A 7,302-nucleotide genomic window follows, 5' to 3' on the forward strand; every position below is an offset into this window, starting at 1 on the left:
GACATGCAGACCCAGTCATGTATATACACCATTACTGTACATGACTATAACCCACTCATTCAGCCTATATGAAAACTGAGGGAAAAAAAAAGCAAACTCCCTGCATTGACACAACTGAATTTCATCAACTGAATAATGTGTAAAAGCAGCACATAAATTAATCCCAGGTACCCAAAGTGAATTAGACAGAAAACTGCTGAGACAGGTGTAAACACTCACTGAAGTACAGCACACTGCTACTGGTATTTGTAAGGTTGCTGAAAAGATGCCTTAGATAAGTTTCAAAGTGCCTTTCATTACACAGTCTGAAGGGAAGCAGCAGTAACTTTTCTTGCTTCTCATAACTGACCCTCATCACTGAGAATAAGTGAAATTACTGCAGCTCATGTACATTTGTGATGCAAAAGACAACTACATCAGGACAGGATGGTTGCCCTTGATACACCTTTTCTGAATGCAGGAGCCAAACAACAAGTTATTCAGAGTGAATTGACTTGTTATTGCTAAGATTCTCTCCTTTGTTTGCTACTGTTTATAATACTGTTTGTGATTTTTCAGTATTTACATAAGTATTCATTCTACAAAGAATACTGAAGACTTTGTTTTCTAGTAGAGATGAAGGTATAGAAAGATGGAGTTATGAAGGTATAGAAAGATCTCCTTAAGACATTTCCATACCTAGTTCAGTTTTCTGAGAGAATCTTTTATGGATTCAAACTAGAAAGATGTCTCTCCAGAGAACACAGTACAATAATCCTAAGGCTCAACTCATTACGGTAGGCTGGTTTGGAAGAAGTTTGGGGATAGCACAAGAAAAATATAGCACAGTAGTAAACAAAAAAAACAGCATGCATACTTTGTAACCTCAACTGAACAATTAAGTATATACTCATAATTTTTCTCATAATGTTATTATATAGTTTTTAGCATGTGCTACTAGTACTAAAAAACATTTGCTTCTGAAAATAGATTTTTTTTTCATGAATCATAGCTGAGCTGGAAGCCAAAATCAGTATTTTAGATGAAACAAAAAAAAAAAGTCATAAATACAGAAAATGTCATGAAACCAACGTGCTAAAGCTAAAATACATAAACCCCATTTAATATATATATATTGCATTTCCTTTAAAAACTCTCATCTATCATATCCATCAACAAAACAGACTGAGATGCAATATGTAGCAATAACTGGACAGTCTTGTCTCTGTGCATCACTCAGCCATTTCATAGCTAAACAATAATAAGATAAGATTATTTTGAAGGATAAACAGATCATTAAAATGAGCTAGTGATGAATGTTCATCTCAAAATCACATTTTTGTACTTAATTTGGTGTTCTAAGTGTATCTCTTAGGAAAATTTCTTTCTCATATAAATAGAGAGACTAAGATAACTGAGTAATGGTCTAAGCTGATTATCTAAGTAACTCAAAACTACTAAATACAAATCTGCCCCTCTCCTTTTTGTACATCACAAAGTTTTTATGATGAGCCCGTTCCATAGTCAGGTAGTGGTTTAAAGTAAGACAGAGAATGGTATGTGCTGTCCTCGGGTGCTTGCCTCTCAGAGCAAGATGTACAGCTTTCTTTGTTTGATATTTCAATTTATGCTGCTTTCTCAGCCTCCTCAGCCTCCTCAGCATACCAGATGTACACCGTGCAAGTGGGTGATGGTCTTATTAGCTCTGACTGGAAGAACTGGGAATACAGAAGTGCACTGAAGGAAACACCTGCCGAAAGGAAGGCATATCACTCAGGACAGGCTGCTACTGCACTGGGTGGCACTAAACATTGAGACAAGAACCACATTAGCATCACCATGACATGGGAACGTGTGGGTTTCTATCAGCATTAGCTTTAAAACCTAGATCACTCTCTCGTGCACAGGTAATACCAGATCCTGCTCTCCTAAAACCCAGCTGACAGTCTGCTGCATGTGAGTGGAAATGGACATGACTCAGGCATCCACCACTTATAAACTTCCAGGCTTGCTCTCCAAGACTGAAAGACAAGCATAAAAAACTTCAGAAATCACTAACTGGAGCAAAACATTTTGTATAGGTGAATTTCAAATTTTTCTACCACAGAACTGTGATCTTAGAGCATAGTTTAATATATCACTGCAAAACAACTCATGTAATTTTCATTTTTGACTGCTCCAGTACGTGAGTTTTGCATCAGCTTTTGGCACTGAAAGTGGGTTTGGATGACAAAGTAATGTCTGCAGTGAAACATGTTTCCCTTCCAGTATGTCATTTTTTTATGTGAATAAAACCTTTGCTATCAGATGCTGAAGTGCTCAGTGTTTAAGGTAGCATTGCTGTAAGCAAGAGTGAATGGAAGCATATGGAGATCAATTGAGTTATTCATAAGGTGCCACCACAACAAACTAAGCAGGCCACCTGCTGTTTCACTGCCTCAAGAGGCTTTTCTCTACAACTCATTCTAAAATAATTTGGTGGCAAGGCTGGCACTGAAGTCAGATTATAAACTGGAAATTCAGCAAAAAGCTCACCAGGGTTGTGCAGGCAGGGATGCTTACTTACATGCATTCCTCCGTGTCTTTTTTGCATACATGTTGCCTGCACAATTCAGCAATACTGCATTGCTGCTTTATAGAAATACAGCACGCAAAAATAAAACAATTCAGCAATAAGGGCTCCTACAGCAAATTTATCTATCACTTTGCAAATCCTGCACATTTTACAATAAATGTTAGATAATAAAGCAGTACAGTTAACAGGGAACAGAACACATCTAACAAGGAAAGCAGTAACAGGATGTGTTGCATTACATAGGACAGGTTTCCTTTAGCATTTTCACTTAAGCTCCATACTCCCTGTATTATCATCCTCTGCTTTCTGTGGGCTTGTTGGAACCCAGGACATTCCTCTGGCTGCCTTGGAGGACTCAAGACACTGGCAGGGGGCTCAGAGACCTTGGCATGGAGTCAAAAACACCTGTGCCTTTGATTTTAACCCATGGAAACAATTACCAACTTTGTGTGAGGAGTTACAAGCCACAAGAGTTTGAGTAGAATGTTAGTAAATTTATCACAGGGTGAAAATGTAGAATTTTGGGGTTTTAGAATGGGGGTTCAAGAGGCAAGATGGAGGACTCTGTATGTATTTTGTATTTCTTCTTCTTCTTCTTCTTCTTCTTCTTCTTGTCCTCCTTCTTCTGCTGTGATGGTGGCACTTCTGGATTGGTTTAGGGTAGAGACAGACGGTCTAACATAGGTGATAGGTATTGGAAAATTATTGTAGATAAAGTAAATGTAGTTTTTAGTATGAAAAGATAACACCGCCTGAGGGCGGTCAGTGTGCCTCAACCCGACCTGCTGGACGGACCTCCACAGGTCCAAAAAAGAATGTAATAGATAATAGAAAATAAACAACCTTGAGAACCAGAGCCGAGGAATTATATCTTTTTCTTCAAGCATGAGGCTGGGAAAAAAGACTTTTTAATACCTCAGGAGCCTTTTCAGCAACAACAAACCTAACATGGGCTAACTTTATCCCATGTTTGCTTGAGGTCTGCTCAGTTGATATATGAAATTTGCCATTACTTGAGTCTCATTGTGGCTGGGCTAAGGATCCAGAGCAGAGAATAATTTAGGTTGGAAAATACCTCTATTAAAGTCCAGCCATTAACTCAGCACTACCAAGTCCACCTCTAAACCATGTCCCTAAGTACCAAATCTATACGTGTTTAAAATACCTCCAGGGATGGTGATTCAACCATTTCCCTGAGCAGCCTGTTCAGTGCTTGAGAACCATCAATCTGACAGACTTTTGTGTTTCTTCCCTGCACCAGTCTCTCAAAATTTAGCAGAGGCTTACAGACAAACTTAGGTCATGGTTTACCTCTAGACATGGTTCACTAGGATGCCAAGGTATTCACCAGTTTTGTTTAAGTGCATTGTTTAATGGAGCCCCTGGTCCTTCATTGTGAACTTAAGATCTAAGCATAAAAGACATGTCAGCAGCTCTAGGGTGACCTGCTGTGTTTTTAACCACCCCAATGAAGTCAGCCTTTTCCCTGCTTCCTCAGCTAGTCTTTATCCCCACCAATCCCTTCACCCTCATGGCACATACGTGCTCCACACACCATGCACATCTCCTACCTCTTGACTGATTCCTTGTCTCTCACTTTCCACCTCTCCCTCCAAGAACCAGCTCCTCAATCTTATTTATTCTCTCCAGCTTCTCTGCTGCTTAGGAACTTGTAAAAGAGGGGAAAAAATGAAGTGGATTAAGTGTATGTGAGAGCAGTTGTCTCTGCTTTCAAGCCGTGCCAACGCTGCAGTCCTGTCCCACTCAGCATGGACAGCCTAGAGAGAATCAGGCTTTTGGAGGGGGGAAATTAGCTGCTCAATTCTATCAAATCTGCAGGAAGCACACAAACTGCAGGCTTCAAAAGAGTTCAAACAGAGCAATGGTGTGACTGAACTCCTAACTAGTGTACTGTAAGGGTATTTTTCATCTTAATTGTTATCAACCTATAGGATAACACTGCTGTGTTCACAGCTGTACTGTACAGGCTGCCTGAATCATCCAAATCCCACCCCCAAACCCTCCCTTATTTATTCTGGAGTGTGTTGTGTTGTTCAGGGTGGTTATCACTGTCCAAGGAAATGTTTTATTTTCTGCTGTGTGTTGTATTTTTCAGCTCTTTAGCCGGACTATTACAGTCTCATGCTGGGCTGTCAAAACAACTCAATCTATGCTGACTAGCTAGAGAGAAACATATAGTTTCCATCCAGTGCCTCCAGAGTAGCAGTTCAAATAGGGAAGCATCAGGGACTGTGATCTGAATATCAGAGGATCACCACAATTAGAAGCTTTAAAAAAGCCTTCTATGGGTAATAAATTATTCATAGCTTCAAACTATCTTAGATAATTAAAATTGCCTGCTTTCAGCAGATATGCCATCTACTACAATGCTCCCCCCTTCTCACAGATCTGATTGGCACTATCTCTTTCAGATAGCTGCATCCACTCTGTGTTTATAGGTTTGACAGGTGCACTACGCATACCCTGTGCTGTATTATTCACTTGTGCATGTCTGTGCGTGCATGCACATAAAAACTCTTACAAGAGAAGTCTGCTGTTGTGCTGGGAGGCTGACAGCAAGTATGCTAAAATACAACAGGTTAGGCTTAGCCTAATATGCCACAGAAACAGCATATCATGTAGATAAAGGCCCAGAGAAGCCAGGGTGCAGGGAATAAATAAAAAATGCTATGATGGGAAGAAAGGCAAGTGAAATCCTCTGTTCCATGAAGGAGCTGACACCAAACACGTTACAATACCTATTGACACTAACATGAAGCTGGATTTCTTCATTGAGGCAATGTCAACTTGCAGTGAGATTTAGCTTCATTTTTTCTGAAGTCTGTTGAAATATAAATACGGTGGTTTTGGTTTTCTCCCCATTCTCTTTGCAAACCACACACAGAAGACATATTCTTTGGAAATGACTGTGTGCCAAGGGTGACAATACTGTTGCTCCTCAGCAATTTAAGATATCATTTATTAACCCATGAAAATGGAGGGAGAGAATATATTTCTCCAAATCATGGTCCAAACTTTTGACTTGAAGAAATTTTTTAAAATTAGGAAGGTTTTTCAATACTAAGAGGAGTACAGAAATTTCAGTTTGGAAGACTGAAACTTTCCTACAGTTTGGAAACAGCAAAATATTTTAATATCATTCTGTACTATGCAACCTGCCAAACTCATACTACTTCCATTCTTAAGCATCTATAAAAAGAGAGGCTCTACAATAAAATTAAATAACTGCATGTAACCTTGTGAAAGTATTGGTTAAAATGTGTAGGGGATGAGGTGTTTGCAAACAGAAAGAAATCACAATTAAATTACACACTTACAAGGACTAAAATGACCATTTACACCATATATGATGTTCTTCCTATTTATCTCAAGCAGCTTGCGAAGGGGGGTTGTTTTCAATTTATTGCATTTTTTTTAATTGAAGTAAACCTCGTTCACTTGTGACTCATTAGCTTATCCTGGTTTCTCATACAATACAATATGATGATGTGATAGCTCCGAAAATAGTAATTTCTTCCCCTTTGTTGACATCTTCTACCAGTTCAAGCAGGGTGACAAATGAAAATCTCAAAAAGGCAAAATAGAGCATGATTTTCAAAAACTGGGATGCATTCGGTGTCTATAAACTTTCTCTTCTTAATTCTGAGCCTTTTTTTTATTTTTTCACAAAGAGGAAGTGGACATTACTCTAAAGGTTATGAGTAGGCTCTACTTCTTATTTCTATTTTTTTTTGTCACTACTTGCCTCTGTAAGTGAATGGAAAAAAAGACTATTAATTAAGAAGAGCAAGAGGCATTGAAAACTACTTTCCAACATAATAGAAAGAAAACCCAAACTAAATAAAGAAGTATACTTGTCTTGATAAAAATAAGTTATATCAAAAAATTACTAGAGTGAATCAGGGAGGTTGGGTTTAACTTAAGTAGCCACAGGCACAACACATCAAATGTATGAAAGCCTATATCAGCCAGGGACAAGGAAATAAATAACAAAATGCTATAATGAGGAGAAAGAGAAAAGTTATTTTCTTTGTACTTGAATACAGGACTGAAGAACTGAATTTCAGTATTAGACTCCATATTGCCTACCTGCTTAATGTCAACGCAATGTGTTATCCATTATAACCAGAAATCATCTTTCCATAATAGAATAAAAACAATGGCTCCCCCTTCAAGTACAATAATACATCTGAAATTCATTGTCACTGTGTGCACTTTAACATTAAGTGGGTCCTCTAAGTTATTTAATGCAGGAAACTAAAAACAGTGGGAAGACCAACCTTTGAAAAAATTGAAAGACTATTCCAAAAGGAACTTAGAGATGCCACAAGACGAGCACTGCAGTTCCACTAATCTGAACTGTTTGTGTGACAACACTGAGTTTCAGAAATATTACAAGATGATCTAATTTGAACGCCTGTAAGTTAAGGTCATATTTGGTCTCTGTTTCAAGAGGTGCTTACAGACAACTTTCAATGGATTCAAATTATGAGCCAGATCATTAAGTTATGACCCTTTCTTGCTATTAATACAGAACTCATCTTGGAGATTTTCTGCATGGCTCTATGGATTGCCTGAACTTACTTAGACCTCAGCAATTCAAATTTGGAATGCAATGCAAGCAATTAAACAAGCAGTATCTGAAGCTTATTGGCACAGGAAAGTGTTCATTTTTCATTGTATTATTTTGAAACACTTCACCATATAACACACTGTATATGTGTTAT

The sequence above is a fragment of the Melozone crissalis genome, unplaced genomic scaffold (assembly GCF_028551555.1).
Source record: "Melozone crissalis strain CALT ecotype California unplaced genomic scaffold, PUWL_Pcris_2 ptg000042l_1, whole genome shotgun sequence".
Lineage (NCBI taxonomy): Eukaryota > Metazoa > Chordata > Aves > Passeriformes > Passerellidae > Melozone > Melozone crissalis.